The sequence below is a fragment of the Phacochoerus africanus genome, chromosome 10 (genome assembly GCF_016906955.1).
Source record: "Phacochoerus africanus isolate WHEZ1 chromosome 10, ROS_Pafr_v1, whole genome shotgun sequence".
Classification (NCBI taxonomy): domain Eukaryota; kingdom Metazoa; phylum Chordata; class Mammalia; order Artiodactyla; family Suidae; genus Phacochoerus; species Phacochoerus africanus.
In genome coordinates this window covers 53,958,197-53,982,630 of record NC_062553.1, presented here as the reverse complement: position 1 = coordinate 53,982,630, position 24,434 = coordinate 53,958,197, and the positions used below count along the sequence as shown (strand labels likewise).

Below are 24,434 nucleotides of genomic sequence, written 5' to 3'. Positions count from 1 at the left end.
AATTTTTTATTTCAGTTATTGTATTTTGCATCTCTTCTTGCTTAAGTTTTATATCTTGTATTTCTTTGCTCAGTGTTTCCTGTACATTATCAATATTTGCCTCCCACTTATTTCCAATTACTTGCATCATCTTCAGGGTCAATAGTCTAAAGACTTTTTCTTAGAGGCTGTGAATATCCTGATCACTTAGCTGTTTTTCTGTGTTTTTTTTTTCTTTCTTCCTTATCTGAGTTATAGTTCTATGTCTTCTCATTTTTCTAGGTTTTTCCTGTTGTGACATTTTTATAGATAATAGAGTTGTAGCCTCTCTTACTTCTGGTGTCTGCCCCCCTCACAGCTGAAGTTGGTATGGGGGCTTGCTATAGGCTTCCTGATGGGAGGGACAGGTGCCTGCCCACTGGTAGGTGGAGCTGATTCTAATCCCTCTGGTGGGTGGGGCTTTGTCTCTGGGTGAAATTAGAGGTGGCTGTGTGGCTGGGGGTCTTTAGGTAGGCTTTTTACTGATGGGTGGAGCTGTGATCCCACCTGGATTGTTGTTTGCCCTAGGGTTTCTCAGCACTAATGGGTGGTGCCAGATTTTCCCAAAATGGCCATCTCCAGAGAAAGGCATGCTGAAGAATATTCCCAAGAACTTGTCTCCAATTAATTTCCCTCACAATAAGCTGAATTTACCCCCTGTTTTCCCAGGAGATCCGCCAAGAACTGCAATCATGTCTGACCCAGATTCCAATGGAGACTTTGCTTTGCCCTGGGACTCAGTGCACGTGAAAGTCTGTGCGCACCTTTCAAGACTGGGGGTCTCCATTTCCCCCAGTCCTGTGGAGCTCCTATGCACAAGCCCCACTGGCCTTCAATTCCAGATATTCTAGGGCCTCTTTCTCCCAGTGCCAGATCCCCAGGCATGGGGATTTGACATGGGGCCCAGAACTCTAACTCCTGAAGGTGAGTCTCTGATACAGTTGGTTTCCAGTCTGTGCGGCTTCCCACCTGGGAGGTATGGGGTTGCTTATATCAAGTAATTTCCCCTTTAGGTAGGTACATTTCTGAGCAAATGATAAAGGCTGTGAGATTGATGGAAATCTTAAAACTGGTATATAAAATTTTTATTTAACTTTAAATATTTTAAACTTAATAAAATCTTATATTTTTTGTACTCTCTGGATCATTCAACTCTTTCAAATACCCACAATAACTATAAACAGGCAAGATTTTGTGATTATTTTCCTAGAAGTCATTTCAAAGTTTCCCAGAAAACCAGTGGCTTTTTATCCCATCTACACTTTTCTCTACTGGATGGTTGAATCTTTCTCTAGGTTTCTCTGGGCCACCAGCATTTCTCTATGCTTTTGTAAAAAACTGACCCAAATCTAGGCTTAGATATCTGAGTTCCTAACATTTGTCCTTCATTGATAAGGCCACACACTTCAACTTTCTCCATAAAAATAATAGGAGTTCCCTCTTTGGCACAGTTGGTTAAAGGATCTGGTATTTGTGCACCTGAGGCATAGCTTGCAGTTGTGGCTTAGATTCAATCCCTGACCCAGGAACTTCTGTATGGTGTGGGTACTGCCATTAAAAAAAAAAAAAAGATAAAGAAGAACAATAAGTATGTAACAGAGATAGGGCTGTCTTCTAGAATGCAAACTTATTCCCTTTCACACAATGTTTCAAGGTTTCCATAGAATAATGAAGAGGTGAGGAAGATGTATGTCTTTTTTAGAAGACTTCTGGCTCTTGAGCATCCCCAAATCTTGATCCATCACCCAAAAGAAGTAGTGTGGTGTTTTCATTCAACTTCCTTACCGCAGTAACCCAATTTTTTTTTTTTTTGCTATTTTGGGCCTCATACGTGGCATATGGAGTTTCCCAGGCTAGAGGGTGAATCAGAGCTATAGATGCTGGCCTACACTACAGCCACAGAAATGCATGATCTGATCCAGGTCTGCAGCCTTCCCCTCAGCTCATGCAACATCATATCCTTAACCTACTGAGAGAGGCCTGGGATCAAACCTGCAACCTCATGGTTCCTAGTTGGATTCATTTCCACTGCACTACAATGGGAACTCCCACAATAACTTATTATAGTAAATATGACTCCTATGACTTTGTCAGACTTTGGAGAAAATATTGCTTTCTAAATGAGAGTATAATGTTCACAGGTTCAAATATTACTGTCTTGCCACCAATGACTCCTCTTGTGACAATACAGGAAAAATAGAAGACAATATAGGCTACTACACTAATAGAAAAATTTAAATGATCATACATGCTTAAAATTCAGCTAGGAAGATTGCCTTGACAATAATTTAGGTTCTTATCATTTCTTTTTTTTTTATTTGAATCCCAATTTTTTTCTTTTATTTTCCCACTGTACAGCAAGGGGATCAAGTTATCTGTACATGTATACATTACATTTTTCCCCATCCTTTGTTCTGTTGCAACATGAGTATCTAGACATAGTTCTCAATGCTATTCAGCAGGATCTCCTTGTAAATCTATTCTAAGTTGTATCTGATAACCAGAAACTCCCAATCCCTCCCACTCCCTCCATCTCCCATCATGCAGCCACAAGTCTATTTTCCAAGTCAATGATTTTCTTTTCTATGGAGATGTTCATTTGTGCTGGATATTAGATTCCAGTTATAAGTGGTATCTTATCATTTCTTATATAATGTAATAATTCATATTATATAGGCATAAATATTGTAAGGGCTAAATATTGAGATTATGAGAATTATCTTCCACAAAGAGAGGTCCTGTGAAATATACCTTTGTGTAGAGACATCATGGAGTTTGGACTTCCATAAGGTCTTTCCTTCAATGCCATCACTGACTAGTTTTGTGTTAAAACTAATGGATTTATTTTATTCTTTAATTTAATAATATTTCTTAAGAATTTCACATACCTATGAAATCTTCTATTATTTCTGTATGAATATATTTATTTTTCCTTCTGATTATCTTATGAAGTGATATAGAAATTGATTTCATGAAAGGTGCACAAGAAATAAACTCTTATATTCTGATAATTGTAGTCTTTTGACCAGTTATAAATTGGGTACTCATCAAAGGGACATTATAGTATATGAGTTGTGAGGTAAGTCCTATATTATCATGTCACTAACTCAACTATTACCAAGAGAAATTCTATGAAAAGGTAATTTGAAAGATAGTTTTAAAATGAGATATTTTTGTTAATTATTGATTTATCTGATAGAGATTATACATATATTTTTTCAATTCAGTTTTCCACATATATTGATTTACTTAGATAAGATTATCATATGTGTCTGAATTAAACATTTTCAAAGACTTCAACATCAGATAGAATGAAATCCTTAACTATAAAAATCCACTCAACTGTATTTATAAAACATGTTAATAACTGAACGCATTTTCATTTTTTTTTTGTTTTTCTTTTTTTACCTTTATAATAAACTTTTTAAAGACAAATTTTTATTGGCCAAACTAATAGAACAGTGTCTGTTATGTAGTACCCATTATGTCATTATATTTTAAAATTTTGGTTTATAAATCTTTGTCAGCTTTATAAATGACTAATGATTCATCACTTCTTAGATTGTGAACATTTTTATGCATGTCATTTCTCTAAGGATAATCTAAGTATGTAAATATTTTACTCTAATAAATTTATTCAGATTAATAAAGAAAATACATATAATAAAATTATAATTTAAGAATGTAAGAAACACAGGGCCTTTACAGTCATTTCTGTTGCTAAAATGCATGTGTGGTTTTTTTGTTAATATAGAAGCATGAAAAATATGTTGATTCGTTAAATGACTGTAATGTATGTTGATTTCTCTTGAGACTCAATAAGAAACAGCACAATTAGGGGACATTCTGATTCTGAGCCCTATATTTTCCCCAGTGCAAAAGTAGCAATTCACAATTTTCAAATGGATTCATTACAGTAAAGAAAAAATAAACTTAGAAAGGAGTCCTCATTTCTTTACCAGTTATTCATCAATTATTTCTCAGAATAGCATTGCTTACAGTACTTATCTCTTCAATAATAATTGCTCTGCATAGACTTTAAATTTAAGCTAAAAAATGTACCAAAGATTATAGTTAATGAGAATCTTTGGGCATTCAGTTTGTATGATTAGGGTTAGTCTATCTCAAAAGGTGGCAGCATAAACACAGCAAATATGGGTATTAAAAATGTGAAATAAAATTGCTTTCAAAAATATTGGACAATTACGTTAAATGTCATATTTTCTTTCACAAATTAATGGTTAAATGTTTATAATTTTTGCTTGAGTTTTTTTCCAAAAGATTTATCACTCCAAATGTTTTTTTGTTTATTTGTTTTGTTTGGTTTGGTTGGTTTTACTTATCTTGCTTTATGCCAATAACAATACACAGCAAGCTAGATAAATTGCATTTGGAGGCTCAAATATAATTTAAATTAGTACTTATGATTGAATTGATATATCATGATCCAAGCTGATAAACTGATGTTTAGTGATATTCAGTTTAAAATTATATAAAAGAAAACCATGCCCAGTGTTGCCAATTCCAGCTAACAATTTACTGGAGGGTGAAGCTAGCAGACAAAGACACCCAAAATAATAAGTAGCATATACATGTTTAAAATGTATAGGGAATAGACTCATGTTAAGGGGTAAAATGACAAATTATGGGAATAATAAAATGGTTTCTCTGGTTGCTAAATATAGAATCAGTATTTGATCTGAAAATGAATTGCATTGCTCATCCCTGCCTAAAATACTTAGAACACAATTTTTCAAAGAACGACAAAACACTCTCCTTAAGAAAGTAGATCCAGGAGTTCCCATCGTGGTGCAGTGGTTAACGAATCTGACTAGGAACCATGAGGTCATGGGTTTGATCCCTGCCCTTGCTCAGTGGGTTAATGATCTGAAATAGCAAAAAAGACAAAAAAAAAATAGATCCAACAACAAATACTCAAAACTTTTTGGAGAAAATTATAAAACATCATTAAAATATTTTAAATAAAATAAATAGTGACAACATTTTTATGAGAATGACTCAATATTTTAAAGATATAAGTTTTGCAAAATGGGTCTATAAATATAACACAATTCCAAACAAAATTTGAAAAATATTCTAATAGGGAAAATCTGGTTGTACAGTTTTGGTGGACTAAACCTACCAATACACAAAAATTAAGCCACTCCTTTACGGGTATCTGGCAGAGTTCAATGACATCATAGGAAGAAAAGTTTGCCAATAGACTCATGACCAGAATAGAATCCAGAAACAGATACACATAAAAATAGAAATTTAATACATCATAGGGTGGCAGTGAAAATAAATGGAGAACATACATTTTAGAAAATCAGTGGGGAAAACACACTATTTGCATTCAAAAAAGAAAAGATCCCCAACCTAATAAAATGGACAAAAAAAATCCATATGTGTTAAAGATTTAAATATCTATCCCCTCCATTATATTGGCAAAAATATGTTAAATATATAACAAATATTCACAGGGATGTAGAACCTAAGGTAAGAGGTGCTTGTCTTGAGACTATAAATGTGAGACAGAAATTTAGAAAACATTTTTGTTGTATTTTAAAGGTGAACATACATACGTACACTGTATCCAATCAATGACACCTCTAGGGATGTACCAGGACAAAGTCTTGTACGTCCACACAGAGTGACACTCAAAGTAACACTGACTTGGTCATGATAAAAAGAAATGGACATTAAATGAAGACACATGAAAGAAAAATAATACATTAAAATTTTGAAATTAAGAGCACAGAAACACTTATGAACATAGGAGAATGTTACAAATATAGTATCAAAGAAAAGTACAAGCAAAATAGAAGAAAAAGGGAAATTGTATGACATCACACTTATAATATTCAAAAATTAAAAATAGATTTATTAAAAAGATAGTTTTAGAGATATGGATAAATTTTATTTTTAAAATTGAAACTGAGGGAATAATAAAAATACAAAAGTTTTTTTATTATTTTTTAAATGAGGTATACTTGATTTGTAATATTATATGTTTCAAATGTACAATACAGTGTTTCAAAATGTATAGATTATACTCTATCTCAAGTTATAAAATATTGGATATATTCCCAGCTCTGTGCAATATATCCATGTGGCTTATTTAGTTTGTAACTCTTAACACTCTACTTCTATTTTGCTCCTGCCCCCTTCCCTCTTCCCACTGGTAACCACTAATTTGTCTCTATATCTCTGATTCTATTTATGTTTTGTTATATTCATTCATTTTATTTGTTAGATTCCACATATAAGTGATAACATAACAGTAATTATTTTTCTCTGTCTGAGTTATTTCACAAGTATAATACCTTCTACGTCCACCCATGTTGTTGCAAATGGCAAAATTTTGTGGGTGTGTTTTTTTATAGCTGAGTAGTATTCAATTGTGCATATATATCACATCTTCTTTATCCATTTGTCTGTAGATTGGAGTTCCTACTGTGGCATGACTGGATTGGCAGCATTTCTGAAGCACTGGGACACAGGTTTGATCCCTGGCCTGGCATAGTGGGTTAAGGATCTGGTGTCACTGCAGTGCATAGTTGCAGCTTCAGCTCAGATCTGATCCCTAGCCCCAGAACTTCATATGCCATGGGGTGGCCAAAAAAGAAAAAAAAAATGTAGTCATTTGTCTGTTGATGGACACAGGTTGCTTCTATACATTGGCTATAGTAAATAGGGCCAATGTACATACTAGGGTGAATGTATGTTTTTGAATCCCTGTTTTCATTTTATTCAGATACATAAGCAGGAGTGTGATTGCTGGATCATCTTGTAGGTCTACCTTTAGGTTTTTAGAGAAATCTACATGCTGTTTTCCATAGTGGCTGCACAAATTTAAATTTGTACAAACAGTGCACAAGAGTTTCCTGTTTTCCACATCCTCAGCAACTTTTGCTATTTATGGTCTTTTTAAGGATAGCCATTCTGACAGGTATGAGGTGATATTGTGGTTTTCATTAAGGAAAATAGGACAGTGGGGGTGATCACAGAGAACTTATGATTTTGGCAATATTCAAAGTTTTTTGTTTTGTATTTAATCCAGGAGTTAAGTGTATATGTATTCATTTCCATAACTTGCATATTTTACAATAAAATTTAATATTCAATGTAATGTAAAAATAAATAAGTTTAAAATTTTAATTAAAAAGAGGGAAAAAAATCACTCCAGGAAATTTAGCACTTGTGTCAGAGGTGCCCCAGATCACCATCAGGTTCAGAGATTCACTAGAAGGCAGGCCTCAAAAAACTTAGAAAAGCTGTTATGGATATGGTTTATTTCAGCTAAGATATAGATTGAAATTAGCAAAAGAAAAGTTTATATAGAACAGTGTCAAGGAGACACCAGGAAGGAGCTTCCATTGTCCTCTCCTGGTAGAGTCACACAGACAACGTAATTCTCCCAGCAGTGCTGTCTGTCAACTCTTAGGAAGTATTGTCAACCAGAAAATCTTAATCAAATCTTGGGGCCTAAGATTTTATTAGGGGTCAGTTCATTGGCATGAATAATCCACAAAACTGTTCCTAGTTACTTCATCTTGAACTAATCCACTCCAGAGGCAAAATGATTACAGCCTATTCCAAAGTCTCAGGTGTATAAAAAAATAGGCATTCTCCATTAGCAACATTATTAGCATAAATTTCTTGGTGTGCAATTTATCAGACAGGCTATCCCAAGGTTCTAGGGGTTATCTCCCAGGATCTAGTCAAGAGCTAATCTTGAAGACCTTTGGAATATGCAGTGTTTGTGCTGCCCAGGATGATAAGTGTTTGCTACCTAATAACAATATAACATGGTGACCATGATTGATCAATAATTGTAATATGACTCTTTAATTTTCCAAGCACAGAAAATGAATCTTCAAAATGAGTTAATTATTATTTTTTTCTTTATTTTTTAATGGTTGCACCCATAACATATAGAAGTTCCCAGGCCAAGAGTTGAATTCAAGCTGCAGCTTAAACCTGTGGCAATACCAGTTCTTTTAACCCACTCTACGAGGCCAGGGATTGAACTGACACCTCCAGAGTACCCCAAAATGCTGCAATTGGATTCTTAAATGCCCTAGCCATAGTGGGAACTCCTGGGTTAATATTCTTTTAAGAATGTAATCAGCTGAGTTCCTCTATTTATAAGCACTATTCCAGGTCTGAACATCTTACCAGTTACATAGTTACAAGTTACATAGATCAGTAACTTCTATGTAGCTTTTAATGTGTATAGTGCTTTATCCACCTCCCTGCCTGACAAATGGAAAATAAATTTCCCATATAATTTTACTTTTTCTTTGTAGGGCAAACCAAGAACTTTTAGCATTTTTTCTCTAAATGTGTATAGCTCAATCTCTGGGGAAACAAACAAATCTAAAAGTCCATCTCTCACCCTCTCAGGAAGTACACAAATATCCACAATATTGAAGATAGACCATAACATGGCCAACTGGAGATGTCAGCAATCTAGATGTGTAGTTTCCATGGGTCCAGTCACAAGGGGCTTGCTGGGATATACCCTGGAAGTGGAAGCATACTTTTCTAAACCTTGTGTTCCCTACCACATAAAAGATACAAATATATTAATGTTTCTTTCAGTTATAGAGGCTACATCTTGTATACGAGTGAGTGTACTTTGGACCTACTAAGTGAATCCTCTTAAAGGTTGATAACTTTGTGTAGGACGCATACCCAGAGAGGGCTCTTCAGGCTATAATGCAAGCAATTCTAGACTTCAGTCCATTTCATACAGCAGTATCAAAATTGACTCTGGCACATCAAGGTGCTATATGCAGCATCAGAAGGCTTTAGCTATTTTAAGTAGATCACATTATTCCTTCAGCAAATTTACCTTTTTAAATTTGAGAAATAAGCATCATGTTGCTACAAGGATCTAGTTGAGATGAAATATCTGAGCAGGAAACATCGGGTTATCCTATATCCTAAATTCTCTGTTATGAACATAAAGTTATAAGGTCTCTTTAGTGATAAAATTTGGCATTCTATGGATAATGCCATTATTTCCTAGAATGTGCATATATGGAGCCAGGCTTCAGCAAATCCTGAAGGTCCAGGTAATTTTCAGGAGACCCTCTCTTGCTTTTCCAGCAAAATGTGTGCCCAGGGACCTCTCTGTGACATCTCTAGGATGTCTCTATCTTTAAAAAAGAGCTTTAAAAAAAGTCAAAAATACAAAACACTACCCTGACTTATAGTTGGCTCTTCATGCTATTGTGGTTACTGCCAAGAATGGATAACTGCAGTATTATGATCTAAACAGTATTAGAGAATATTGGAGAATGTCATCAATAAGCAGAACTTCCAGAAATAAACACTTTTGTCCACAGTGCCTGGTAGGAGACATCTGCTTTGGTTTGTCTAGAGCAGTGTTAAGAAAGGGAAAGTTCAAGGAAGTTGTGTACAGATGGATTTCCTGGTATGACTCAGTGTTCAATCTATGGCATTCCCCAAAAAATTTTGCCCTTTTCTATGGAACTCCTGGTCCAGAATGGGATTTCTGATTAGCCTAGTGCACATAACCAAGCTTTCATTTCTATGGAGCTAGAAAAGGGAATATAGTTTTAGCCTCAGTCATGGAGCTTGAAAAGGCCCTGTGATATTGCCCAATTCTGTGTAGTCACCATTGGTATCTTAGAGGAAAAGTCCTCTGCATATGAAAGTCTCTAAAGTGACTGGGCCAAGAGTTCCACAGAACTTTCTTTTTACCAGACTGGTAGGGTTTATTACATGGAAAAGAAAAAGAAAGAAAGAAAAGAAAGAAAAATAATATGGGCAATTTCTCTCACTCTGGAAAAAAATCTCTCAGCTGTACTTTTTTCAGTTCCTAATTTTTCATACACATGGCAATTTTGACTGAGGAAAGATGGCCTTTTTTTGAATACAATGGTCTTTCATCTATTAAATGACACTCTTCTCACAGCAACAAAACTCATTTTAGTTTTCTCACCAGAATTGGGATAGAGGCCAATGTTTGCAGTATGACTTGCATCTTATATTTACCCATTCTCCAATCTGTCCATCATAAAAGGCTTAAGACATAGATTCCATGCCATTCTTCATAATTTAAAGAAAGTTAAAACCTAGAATTATACATTAGAAAATTAAAAAATATCACTGTAGATATTGATATAATTACAAAAGAAAGCTAAGCATCATTAAATGAGTACAGTCCACTACAGAAGGGGTTAGGTCTTTATATATGTTATCCCAATTTTGATAAGTATCTGATGTAGGAGTTCCTGTCGTGATACAGTGGTTAACAAATCCAACTAGGAACCATGAGGTTTCGGGTTTGATCCCTGCCCTTGCTCAGTGGGTTAAGGATCCGATGTTGCCGTGATCTGTGGTGTAGGTTGCAGATGTGGCTCAGATCCTGTGTGGCTATGGCTGTGGCGTAGGTTGGCGGCTACATCTCTGATTAGACCCCTAGCCTTGGAACCTCCACATGCTGTGGGAAGCAGTCCTAGAACAAGCAAAAAATAAAATTAAAAAAAAAAGAATCTGGTGTAGTGGGCAATAATTATTCATAATTTAAAAATTTATAACAACATTAAATAATCTATAATAATAAACCTTAAACAATGACATGAAATAATAACAATAACATTAAATAACACCTCACAGTTGGAAAATGGAAAATCTAACACTCAAATCCAGTTTGCCTGAGTGAAAATCACTCACTTTTCATCATTCAAGGCATATTTCCTCCTAGTCAGGGAGAAAATTGAGAAACAAACTAAAATGAGGGTGCCTGGGGTTCTTCTCAATAACATTGAGCTTGCACTTTAGAATACTAAATTCTAAAAGCACATAAGTAAATGCTTTAAAGTGTTTTTAAGTATCTCATAGAGATCATAGAATTTACAGAAGTTTTTTTTATTGCTTGGTAGAATTAAAGGATTTTTGTTATTTAATCTTAGATCTGCCATTGAAGGACAATTGTTATGTTATATTTGGCTACATGATAGTGAATTATGTTATCATTGTTCACTTTTCTCTTACAAAATCATTCACGCCATGCCACTGGAAAGGTCATTTACAACCTGAAATATGCTTGGGGCTGGGAATTATCTTGGGATGATATCACACTTGTCACAGACTAGAATATAGATACTCACCCCTTGTAAGACCTATATGTAAAATCTGGAGAGAAATGGTGTCAGCCTCTTGACAAAATAAATTCTACAATTCAAAAATCCCATATGGTGCTAAGATAAGTGAGAGATTCCCTAAAGCAGCAACAAAATGCCTGGAGTGAATGTAGCAAACACAGTTTTGCCTTAAATAAAATGTATCTGCTGTAACTGTGTGTATATGGGCTAGAGGAATGAATAGAGGTACATTTTCCACAAGTCACTACCTGATTCATTGTGTTCCTTCTTTCCTTGATGGAAAAGCTGACTAAGCCTATTTGGAAAATTTGAAAAACCCAATAGATTGAGTAAGCTAGATTGAGTAAGCTAAATTAAGTAAGCTGAACTTCATCAGTACACCATACCTGTTTCTCTGAGCACATACATGTATTCACATACAGTATGACTATTCTATGCTTATCCCCATAATTATCAACTGAAGGAACTTATGATTTTGAAGTCAGTTATTGAATTCTTAAATAATCACAACATTAACAGTAACAATAGATAATAATGAAACTATTTTTATGTATCTGTCCATAATATAACAAGTCCCATAAACAGCTATAAATTACTCGCTTCAATCCTGGTTTCAGCTTTTAAGTATATTACTATGCTAACTAAATGAACAAAAAAGTTTAGGCAAATTTCAATGACCTAGACAACATTGGATGTCATATCTGAGGTAAAACTATATTTTGCTTAGCTCCATATCCTGTGTATTTAATGATTATCACACAATACCCTTTGAAAAGGAGAGAGAGGACAAATTCTATATTAATACTTCAGTCAGAACAGCAAATGAAAATGCATCTACTGATAGTTTTTAGAATTAGCTTTCTGATAAGAAGTCCTCGAAGATCAGTGTGTTCAGTTTATTTTAGGAGATTATCATGATCTCAGTTCAAAGTAGTATGAGATCAGTTCTTCAAGAGAAGTGACATTATTCTGGGACAATCAGTCTCTCAGACAACAATTGAATAGAGAAAACTTCTAGACAGTTTTTCAAGTTTCATGGGGACTCAAGGAAGCAAAGTCAGACTTTGATCTCATAACATGTTTTCAGATATATACTCACTAAAGTCGCTAGTGGATATGCAACATGTTGTATGATATTATAATATGACATATCCATCCTATGTAAAAAAATAGGATGTGGATAATATAATTGCTGAGGTTCTTTCCAGCACTGAGATTCCATATTCAAATTATATATCATAAGATCCTACAGCAGGAGAAAATATTTGAACAACAGAGGCACAGTTGTATTTTGGTTAAGAAGTGAGAACTGGATTCTGTCAATATATACTTAGACAATTTAGTATTGCAGTATATATTACATTTCTATGCTTCAGTCTTATCATTTGTAAAGACAGAAATGATATCTCATAGAATAATGTAAAAAGTAAACAAAAGTATGCATGTCAAGTGATTTGAAAATGCCCACTCTCAATAATTTTAGCAATTATTACTTTCATCACCATCAGCTCTCTCGTGAATGCAAAAAAATGTCATAGCAAATTATACTAGGTTTCTAGTTCATAGAAAACCCAAATTAAAACTTCAAGAAAAGAACAGTTACATTTTGCTTTTGTTTCCTCATAGTGGTAAGTAGATCTATTTCCTTTATGTTTGGTAAGAGTTGTTATAATTTTTATTTTCACATGTCTGTTCATTGTTTTTTCCAGTGAGGATAAACATTTTGATAAATGTGCCTGATTTTAACAATTTCTATTAATAATCTATAAACAAATGTAAAAGTTTACCAAGCAGTTAATGAAGCTCTTGAATATGCATAGGTTTTTTTTTTAGCCTTAGATGACAGGTCTACATAATAAATAGAGTAGGTCTGATTTTATAAATGAGAGTATGATGACACAAATAAAGATGAAATAATTTGAAGTAGTAGAACAAGGATAAGAGCCCAGATCTCCAGACACTTACTTTTTCCCAATCTTTCCTTGCTGTGGCCTCTTCTGTACCAGTGCCACCAAGTTGAGTAGGATCTTTGGTTGTTGAAGTTTGACAAAAATAACCTAGAGAAATTTATGATTATTTAATTAATTCCTTAGATAAAAGATAAAAGAAGAGAAGGTTTTTTTAATGAGAATCTGAGTATTGTATAAAGTTTAGAAATGGCATTTGTGCAACATAGACAAGTAAAATTTTTTCCCTTTTGTTTCAATAGTTTGGATTCCTTCAATACAGTCTCAGATACCTGCCTTCCAAATTTTTCCAGTCAACCTCTTCCTTTTAAAGATCTAGTTCTCCAAGGAGATTGACTTCTCTTTTCAATGTGTCTAGATGACTGAAGGTCGTGTTCTTGAAGGAGAAGAAATTCTGAGCCTCCTATATATGGCAGAGAAAATAGAGATTATTTATTTGTCTTATTACTAACTACATCATTGCTGACTTAAGCCACTTACAACATTACCTGTCTTTAACTTCCTGCAGAACATTCCATCTCACTATCATTTATTTTTCATTGGCATCTATCATAATTTGTTTTTCCTTGATGATTTCTCCTTCTGGATATGTTTACATCTTTCCTATATAGCTTCAGTTTAGAACTCCATTAATAAGTCCTTCAAAACAATGTTTCTGTGACCTCACACCAGACATTGTTATAGCCATACTCCAGAGATAAGAAAGAGCATAAACCCAGTGAAAGGAAAGCAACAATTATAGGGACATGTAAAAGATTCACTGCTGCCAAATAATTCATTAGCATAGAACACACACAAAAGCACATGATGACTTTTCTTTTTAAGAGATGAAAATCACATACCCATAATGCCAAAGATAAGATGAATTTGGAGAAAACTATCTATTTATTTCAAGCTATTGAGTAAATGATTAAAAGAAATGAAAGGGGGACATCCCATTGTGGCTCAGTGGTAAAGAATCTGACTAGTTTCCATGAGGATTCGGGCTCAATCCTTGGCCTCACTTAGTGGTGTTGCTGTCAACTGTGGTGTAGGTCAAAAACATAGCTCAGACCTGGCATTGCTGTGGCTGTGACATAAGCTGGAAGTTGCAGGTACCACCCTAAAAAATCAGAAAACAACAAACATACAACCACCACCAACAACAAAAATTTTCTCTAATAAAAGCCTCCTTGGAGAAATGGCATATTCTAGAACTGGAAAATACAATATGATCCTGGATGTCTAGTGGTCTCAAAAATTAAGGAAGGGCTCAAAAAAATTATCAATCAATAAACAAACTCACAATGTGGGTAGTGTGTCAAATATAAACAAATAAATAGAAGGGTAGGTTTTTTGGTTTCATAAATTTTATTTAATTAATACACATATTAGGGTTTATTATGTACCAGTTACATAAGTGTTTTATAAATATTTACATGTTTATTCCTCTAACCAACATAGAGTGGGATAAATAAATGTATCAAGGTCACACAGCCAAAAAATAGCAAAGCTAAGACTTGAACCTAGTCATCTTTTGGATAATTGCTGTGCTTTTAACAAAACTATCTCCCAAGGTCACATATATTCTTCTGCAGATTTATCTAGTATAGTCATTGATACTTTCTCGATATAATTTTCTCAACTCTACTTTCCTTTACACAGAGGAATGTGATTTTAGGATTGGAAAAAAATAGAGCTTTGCCTATAAGAATTTTGCCACTTCTCATAGTTCTACCAGTAATTATTAACTCAGCCACATTTATTCCTTTTTTTTTCTTTTTTTAGGGCCTCATCTGTGCCATATGGAAGGTCTCATGCTAGGGAACCTACTGGAAGCTATTTCAAATTGGAGCTGCAAGTACTGGCCTACACCACAGCTACAGAAACATGGGATCTGACCTATGTCTGTGACCTATGCTGCATCTCATGGCAATGGCAGATCCTTATTCCACTGAGCAAGGCCAGGGACTGAACCCACATCCTCCTGGATACTAATCATCTTCTTAACCCACTGAGCCACAACAAAGTACTCCATTCCTTCTATCTTTAAAAGAATTAGTATCATCTCTTAATGTTCAGAGCTTTTAAATATTCGTTGCATCTTGAAACATCATTCCTGAAAAACATTCTCTGCTATAAATGAATATTTTTCAATTATCTTTTTTTTTGCCTTTTATCTTTTTAGAGCTGCACCCATGGCGTACGGAGTTTCCCAGGCTAAGGGTCTAATTGGAGGTGTTGCTGCTGTCCTGCTCCAGAGCCACAGCAAGTCGGGATCTGAGACACATCTGCGAACTACACCACAGCTCATGGCAATGACAGATACTTAACTCACTGAGCAAGGTGAAGGATCGAAGCTGCAACCTCATGGTTCCTAGTTGGATTCATTTCTGCTGTGCCATGATGGGATCTCCCAATTAACTTTTTTTAAATAAAATGACAAAAAAATTAAACCAACCAAGTATGTCACAGAAAATGTCTTCTCTGATTTTCTAATCCTTTTAATTGCTTCCTTAGAAGGGAGAATGAAAACATTCTTGGTTCATCAACTACTCAAGTAAACTCACATGTTATGATACCAGCTCATTTGGATGAGAAAAACAAGAAAACCAAGATGTTAATAATTAGACCATGCCACTTGAATTCCTACTTGTTGGATTTACTGATTATCTAACTCTCAGAGTCACACTATTCTTGGTACTTCTTCTTTTTATTTTTATTAATTTTGTTATTTTTATTTTCCCAATGTACAGCAAGGGGATCAGGTTATCTTTACATGTATACACTACAATACATTATTTCCCCAACCTTTGTTCTGTTGCAACATGAGTATCTAGACAAAGTTCTCAATGCTATTCAGCAGGATCTCCTTGTAAATCTATTCTAAGTTGTGTCTGATAAGCCCAAGCTCCCGATCCCTCCCACTCCCTCCCTCTCCCATCAGGCAGCCACAAGTCTCTTCTCCAAGTCCATGATTCTCTTTTCTGTGGAGATGTTCATTTGTGCTGGATATTAGATTCCAGTTATAAGTGATATCATATGGTATTTGTCTTTGTCTTTCTGGCTCATTTCACTCAGTATGAGAGTCTCTAGTTCCATCCATGTTGCTGCAAATGGCATTATGTCATTCTTTTATATGGCTGAGTAGTATTCCATTGTGTATATATACCACTTCTTCCGAATCCAATCCTCTGTTGATGGACATTTGGGTTGTTTCCATGTCCTGGCTATTGTGAATAGGGCTGCGATGAACATGCGGGTGCACGTGTCTCTTTTAGAGTAGAGTTTTGTCCGGATAGATGCCCAAGAGTGGGATTGTGGAGTCATAAGGAAGTTCTATGTATAGATTTCTAAGGTATCTCCAAACTGTTCTCCATAGTGGCTGTACCAGTTTACATTCCCACCAACAGTGCAGGAGGGTTCCCTTTTCTCCACATCCCCTCCAGCACTTGTCACTTGTGGACTTATTAATGATGGCCATTCTGACTGGTGTGAGGTGGTATCTCATGGTAGTTTTGATTTGCATTTCTCTTATGATCAGTGATGTGGAGCATTTTCTCATGTGTTTGCTGGCCATCTGTATGTCTTCCTTGGAGAACAGTCTATTCAGGTCTTTTGCCCATTTTTCCATTGATTGATTGGCTTTTTTGCTGTTGGGTCGTGTAAGTTGCTTGTATTTTCTAGAGATTAAGCCCTTGTCCGTTGCATCGTTTGAAACTATTTTCTCCCATTCTGTAAGTTGCCTTTTTGTTTACTTTTGGGTTTCCACTGCTGTGCAAAAGCTTTTCAGTTTGATTAGGTCTTGTGGGTTTATTTTTGCTCTTATTTCTATTGCTTTGGGAGACTGACCTGAGAAATATTTATTCATGATGTTGATGTCGGAGAGTGTTTTGCCTATGTTCTCTTCTAGGAGTTTGATGGTGTCCTGTCGTATACTTAAGTCTTTCAGCCATTTTGAGTTTATTTTTGTGCATGGTGTGAGGGTGTGTTCTAGTCTCATTGCTTTGCATGCAGCTGTCCAGGTTTCCCAGCAATGCTTGCTGAATAGACTTTCTTTTTTCCCATTTTATGCTCTTGCCTCCCTTGTCAAAGATTAACTGAGCAAAGGTGTCAGGGTTTATTTCCGGGTTCTCTATTCTGTTCCATTGGTCTGTCTGTCTGTTTTGATGCCAGTACCACACTGTTTTGATGACTGTGGCTTTGTAGTATTTCTTGAAGTCTGGGAGAGTTATGCCTCCTGCTTGGTTTTTGTTTCTGAGGATTGCTTTGGTGATTCTGGGTCTTTTGTTGTTCCACATACATGTTTGGATTGTTTGTTCTAGTTCTGTGAAAAATGTCCTGGGTAATTTGGTAGGGATTGCATTGAATCTGTAGATTGCTTTGGGTAGTATGGCCATTTTTACAATATTGATTTTTCCAGTCCAGGACCATGGACTATCTTTCCATTTCTTTACATCTTCTTTGATTTCTTTGATTAAAGTTTTATAGTTCTCGGCATATAGGTCCTTTACCTCCTTGGTCAGGTGTACTCCGAGGTATTTGATTTTGCGAGGTGCAATTTTAAAAGGTACCATATTTTTGTATTCCTTTTCTAATATTTCATTGCTGGTATACAGAAATGCGACTGACTTCTGAATGTTAATCTTACAGCCTGCTACTTTGCTGAATTTATTAATCAGTTCCAGTAGTTTTGGGGTTGAGTCCTTAGGGTTTTCTATGTATAGTATCATGTCATCTGCATACAGTGACAGTTTGATCTCTTCTCTTCCTATATGGATGCCGTTTATTTCCTTTGTTTGTCTAATTGCTGTGGCTAGGACTTCCAAAACTATGTTGAAGAGCAGTGGTGAGAGCGGGCATCCCTGTCTTGTTCCAGATTGGAGTGAGAAGGCTTTCAGTTTTTCCCCATTGAGGATTATACTTGCTGTGGGTTTCTCATAGATGGCTTTGATTGTATTCAGGAATGTTCCCTCTATACCCACTTTGGTGAGGGTCTTGATCATGAATGGATGTTGGACTTCGTCAAATGCTTTTTCTGCGTCTATTGAGATGATCATATGATTTTTGACTTTTCTTTTGTTAATGTGGTGTGTGATGCTGATTGATTTGCGAATGTTGAACCATCCTTGTGAACCTGGGATGAACCCTACCTGGTCATGGTGTATGATTTTTTTGATATGTTGTTGGATTCGGTTGGGTAAGATTTTGTTGAGAATTTTTGCATCTATATGCATCAATGATATTGGCCGATAGTTTTCTTTTTTGGTGGTATCTCTGTCTGGTTTTGGAATGAGGGTGATGGTGGCATCATAGAATGTCTTTGGGAGTATTCCTTCTTCTTCAACCTTTTGAAAGAGTTTAAGGAGGATGGGCACCAATTCCTCTTTATATGTTTGATAGAATTCGCCTGTGAAGCCATCTGGTCCTGGACTTTTATTTGTAGGGAGTGTTTTTATGACATCTTCAATTTCATTTCTAGTGATCGGTCTGTTCAGTTGGTCTGTTTCTTCTTGATTCACTTTCAAGCAGGCTGTAAGATTCTAGGAAATTGTCCATTTCTTCCAGATTGTCAAACTTGTTGCCGTATACTTGTTCATAGTGTTCTCTTATGGTTTTTTGTATTTCTGCTGTATCCGTTGTGATTGCTCCTTTTTCATTTATAATTTTGGTTATTTGGGTTCTTTCTCTCCTCTTTTAGGTGAGTCTAAAAGAGGACGTTGTCAATTTTGTTTACCTTTTCAAAGAACCAGATCTTGGTTTTATTAATTTTCTCTATTGTTTTTTGAGTCTCTATTTTATTGATTTCTTCTTTGATCTTTATAGTTTCCTTCCTTCTGCTGACTTTAGGTCTTTTTTGTTCTTCTTTTTCTAATTCGTTTAGGTGGAGGGTTAAGTTGTCAATTTGGGATCTTTCTTCTTTTTGGAGAAAGGCCTGTATTGCTATGAATTTCCCTCTGAGCACTGCTTTCGCAGCATCCCATAGATTTTGAGCGGTTGTGTCTTCATTATCATTTGTTTCAAGGTAGCCTTTAATTTCCTTCTTGATTTCCTCATTGACCCATTGGTTTTTTAGTAGCATGTTGTTTAGTCTCCATGTAGTAGGTTTTTTCTCTTTCCTCTTCCCATGGGTGATTTCTAATTTCATGGCATTGTGGTCAGAGAAGATACTTGAGATAATTTCTAGGCTCCTAAATTTGTTGAGGTTAGCTTTGTGTCCCAATATGTGGTCGATTCTTGAGAATGTTCCATGCGCACTTGAGAAGAACGTGTACTCTGCCTTTTTTGGATGTAGTGTCCTGAAGATATCAGTTAAGTCTAACTTTTCTATTGTTTCCTTTAGGATCTCTGTTGCTTTATTGGTTTTCTGTCTAGAGGATCTGTCCATTGATGTGAGGGGGGTATTAAGGTCTCCTACTATGATTGTATTCTCATCAGTATCTCCCTTTATGTCTGTTAATATTTGTTGTATGTATCTGGGTGCTCCTGTATTTGGGCCACATATGTTGATGATAGTAACATCCTCTCCTTGGATGGATCCCTTAATCATTATTAAGTAGTGTCCTTCTTTGTCTTCCTTTATGTCTTTTGTTTTAAAGTCTATTTTGTCTGATATGAGCATTGCGACTCCTGCTTTTCTGTCATGTCTATTGGCATAAAATATTTTTCCCCACCCTTTCACTTTCAATCTATATGTATCCTTTGTCCTAAGGTGAGTTTCTTGTAGGCAGCTTATTGAAGGTTTTTGCCTTTTTATCCACTCAGCCACTCTGTGTCTCTTGATTGGGGCATTCAGTTCATTGACATTTAAGGTGATAATTGGTAGATGATTATTTATTGCCATTTTGAACCTCGTGTTCCAGTTGATTCTATGGTTCTCCATTCTTCCTTTCTTTTTTTTTGGTTGGATGGTCTCCTGTTATTATCTGCTTGAGATTTTTTTTTTCTTTTTTTGCGAATGCAATATTTGGTTTTGCCTTGTGGTTGCCCTGTTTTTTCAGTATGCTAACCCCTTCCTATAATTGTGTGTTTTAGCCTGAGGGTCCTGGAGGTTCAACCACTTCATTACTATATTAAAATTAAGAAGAGAAACATACAAACAAAAAAACCAAAAAGGGTCAATTTATTTCCTAACATCCCTTGCCCACATTTTATGATTTTGATGACTCTTTTTTTTCTATTTAATTTCATTTTGTTTGAAGCAAGTTCATGATTAAATCTGTATGCTAGGAGTTCCCGTCGTGGCGCAGTGGTTAACGAATCCGACTAGGAACCATGAGGTTGCGGGTTCGGTCCCTGCCCTTGCTCAGTGGGTTAACGATCCAGCATTGCCGTGAGCTGTGGTGTAGGTTGCAGATGCGGCTCGGATCCCGCGTTGCTGTGGCTCTGGCGTAGGCCGGTGGCTGCAGCTCCGATTGGACCCCTAGCTTGGGAACCTCCATATGCCGCTGGAGCAGCCCAAGAAATAGCAAAAAACAAAAAACAAAAAAACCCTGTATGCTGGCTTATTTGAGTGACTGCTCTCTGATTGCAGTTTCCTCAGTCCCAGTTCTTCCTCTTCTTCTTCTTTTTTTTTTTACTTTTTTCTTCCCTTTCCTTCCTTTCTTTTTGGTTTAGAGAAGCCCTTTCAGTATTTCTTTTAGCCTGGGTTTTGTGTTGCTGTATTCTTTTAGTTTTTGTTTGTTGGAAAATTTTTATTTCCCCTTCTATTTTAAATGATATTCTTGCTGGATAGAGTATTTTAGGTTGCATATTTTTTTTCCTTTTAGCACTTTAAATATCTCTTGCCATTCCCTCCTGGCCTGTAGTGTTTCTGTAGAGAAATCAGCTGATAATCTTTTGGGGGTTCCCTTGTAGGTAACATTCTGCTTTTCTCTTGCCGCCTTTAGGATCCTCTCTTCATCACTAGCTTTTGCCATTTTTATTATGATGTGTCTTGGTGTGTGTCTATTTGGGTTCAACTTGTTTGGGGCCCTCTGTGCTTCCTGTATCTTGAGCTCAGTATCCTTTAGATTTGGGAAGTTTCCAGTGATAATTTCTTCAAATATATTTTCCATTCCCTTATCTTTTTCTACTTCTTCTGGAATTCCTATTATGCGTAGATTGGCCTGCTTTATATCATCCCATAGGTCTCTTATGTTGCTTTCCTGTTTTTTGATTTGGTTTTCTGCCTGCTGACCTGAATGGGTGATTTCCATTATTCTATCTTCCATATCACTGATTCGTTCTTCTGCATTTTTCATTCTGGTTTTTACTGCCCATAGTTCTGTTTGTATCTCTGCAAATGAATGTTCTAGTTTTTCTTGGCTCCTCCTTATATTTTCTAGTTCCTTTCTGAGGGTATCTGCATTACTGTTCATATCTTCTCTTAGTTCCTTCAGTATTTTCACTATTTCTCCCTTGAAATCCAGGTCTGTCAGACTGCAGAGATCTGTTTCATTGTTGACTGCTTTAGGTGAGTTCTCCTGTTGGTTTGACTGGGGGTGGTTTCTCAGCTTCTTCCTCTTGCTTGCTCTTTTCTTTTTCTTGATGGAGTTGTACTCTACATGACCAGGCAGTGTTTGCCTTGTCACTGCCGTGGAATGTTTCCTGAGGGCTGGCATTGTTGGTCAGTCTTTTTTGAGGCAGTGTGGCTTTTCTGGAGTGTTGATGGGGCTAACAGGGTCTCTCTGAAGCAAAGGAGGACTTCCTGTGGGCAGACAGGACTGGGAGGTCCACACCACGATGGTAGAAGATTTCACTTGGTCAGGCAGGCTGTGGGGTTCTTGCAAGGGGTTGGTGGTGTTGGGCAGCTATTCCTCAGGAGTGCGGCACCCCCTGGGGGCTGGAGCAGCTATCTGGGTCACTGAGAACCCAAGAGGCTCTTCCCTAGGGCAGCCCAACTCAGAAGGACGGCCTGAGAATGTAGGCAGATCTTTTCACACTCTGGCCAAGCTTGTTGCAGCTTTTCTGGGCTGCAAAGGGTCCTGCAGAGAGCTGGCAGTCTGTTGCAGCTCATCCACAAGAGCTTGGCACCCCCTGAGGGCTTTGGCAGCTAGCTGGGCTGCTGCCAACCCAAGAGGCTCCTCTCCAGGGCAGCCCAACTCAGAAAGACCATTCGAGAATTAGGCAGATCTTTTCACGACCTGGCCAGTCTTGTTGCAGCTTTTCTGGGCTGCAGGGGGTCCTGCCTGGAGTTGGCAGTCCTATGCAGCTGATATGCTAGAGCTCGGCACCCCCTGAGAGCTGGGGCGACAAGCTGGGCCACTGAAAACCCAAGAGGCTCCTCCCCAGGTCAGCCCAACTCAGAAAGAATGTCTGAGATCTTTTCACATTCGGCTAGTCTTGTTGCAGCTTTTCTGGGCTGCAGGGGTTCCTGCCTGGAGCTGACAGTCCTATGCAGCTGATCCATGAGAGTTTGGCTCCCCCTGAAGACTTGGGCAGATAGCAAGGCCACTGCAAACCCAGGAGGCTCCTCCCCAGGGCAACCCAACTCAGAAAGACCATCTGAGCATTAGGCAGATCTTTTCACGGCCTGGCTAGGCTTGTTCTAGCTTTTCTGGGCTGCAGGCCTTTTCTCAGGGGCTGGTGGTGTTTGGTGCTGCTCTGCGGGGGTGTAGCCCCTCCAAAGGGCAAGCAGGCCTGTGCAGGGACAGCCCCTGTGGTGGTAGGCTTCAGGCAATTGTTGAGGCCAGCCCTCCCGAATGGCAGGCAGCCCCAGGTCCAGCGAGTGTGTAGGGGGTGGCGGGGCTGGGGGGAGGGGATGCACTCGGAAGCACAGCTTTCTGCTAGTTAGCGGGCCTGTAAGCTTGCTGTGGCGTGGGGAGTATTCTATGGGGACCCACCCCTTCTTCTCTCCCCTCCCCAGCACAGGCGCAGACCAGGCTCTTCTCCCAGGTTCCCTCTGATGTGGCTTTCCACTTCCCTGCCCCTAGAGTATTGCTCCCTTCCTCTGCAACAGCTTTGTTTTCTAGTCTCCCAGGCAGTCTCTGCCCCATCAAACCTGACAGACCAGTTTCTAGACCTCCCAAGCAGTCTCTGCTCTGCCCTGCCCCCCCAGCCCTTTCCCAGGGCTAACCTCCAGAGCCAAGGACTCGGTGCCCAGCCCCCACCCAGGCATCTCAATTTTTGGTGACTGTGCCCATAGTTCAGATGGTCCGTTTGGTTCTCAATCTGCTTTTCAGAACTCCAACTTACTGCTACTCTCTTCTCTGCATCCGGAGATTCCTCTGGTTTGTTTGATCTTTCCCCCGAGTAGGTGACTTTCCAGGGTGTGGGATCCCTTTCTCCTCCACACTTCCCTTTCTGGAGCGCCCATCCATCTCGGATTCACCTTCTCTCACTCTCCTCTTTTCTCTTGTTTTATCTAGTAATGTCATGAACTTCTTGCCATTATTGGAGTTTAGGTTCTTCTGCCAGCGATTGGTTGCTGTTCCATGCGCGTCAGTTATCCTGTAGATGTGTTTTTTTGTTGTTGTTGTGTTTGTGGGAGAGGGCGAGTGTGTCCCCCTACCCTTCTGCCATCTTGTCTCCTCCCCGGTATTTCTTATATACACTAACTGTGGTGTGGAATATATGTTTTGTAATTCTAGTTAATATCATCTCAAGCCTTCAAACCCACATTTATTATTTTCTCCGCAACTTTTCTTTCTTGGGCATCAGCTATTCTATAGCAATCACTCCTAAAATGCTTGTGAATTCCTTAGCATCCAAGAAAATCATTTCTCCCTATGACTGTGCACTGCAAATATATTTCTTTGGTTGTTGCTGATGCTGAGTGTCTTATCCTGGCAGCAATGTCATATGACTGCTATGCAGCCCTCTGTAATCCATTGCTCTATTCTACACTTATATCCAGGAGAGTCTGTGTACTCTTCATTGTGTTGGTATACTTTGGTGGAAGTATGACTTTGATGGTGCCTGTCTCCCTCATATTAAGGCTGCCATTTTATGACTCCAGTAACATCAACCATTTTTTATGTGATATCCCACCTCTCCTGGGTTTATTGTGTGCAGATACTCATGTCAATGAGCTTCTGTTCTTTCACTTGTGTGGCTTCATCCAGACCAGCACTTATGTGGTCATATTTATCTCTTACTTCTGTATTCTCATCACTGTTTGCACATCAAGTGCTCAGGTAGCAAAATTTTCTCTATCTGTGCCTCTCATCTCATAGCAGTCATCTTGTTGAATGTAACACTTCTGTTTATGTACTTACTTCCCACAGCCAGCTACTCCCTAGACACTGATAAAGTGATTGCAGTGTTTTACACTGTTGTCTTTCCCATGTTTAATCCAATTATCTACAGCTTCAGAAACAAGGATATATCAAGCACTCTCCAGAAATAA

At 37.4% G+C, this 24,434-nt stretch overlaps 1 pseudogene; it reads left to right on the top strand.

Moving 5' to 3' along the window:
- The first annotated feature begins 914 nt into the window (after window positions 1-914).
- On the top strand, window positions 915-24,434 carry LOC125137416 (olfactory receptor 5AS1-like; annotated as a pseudogene).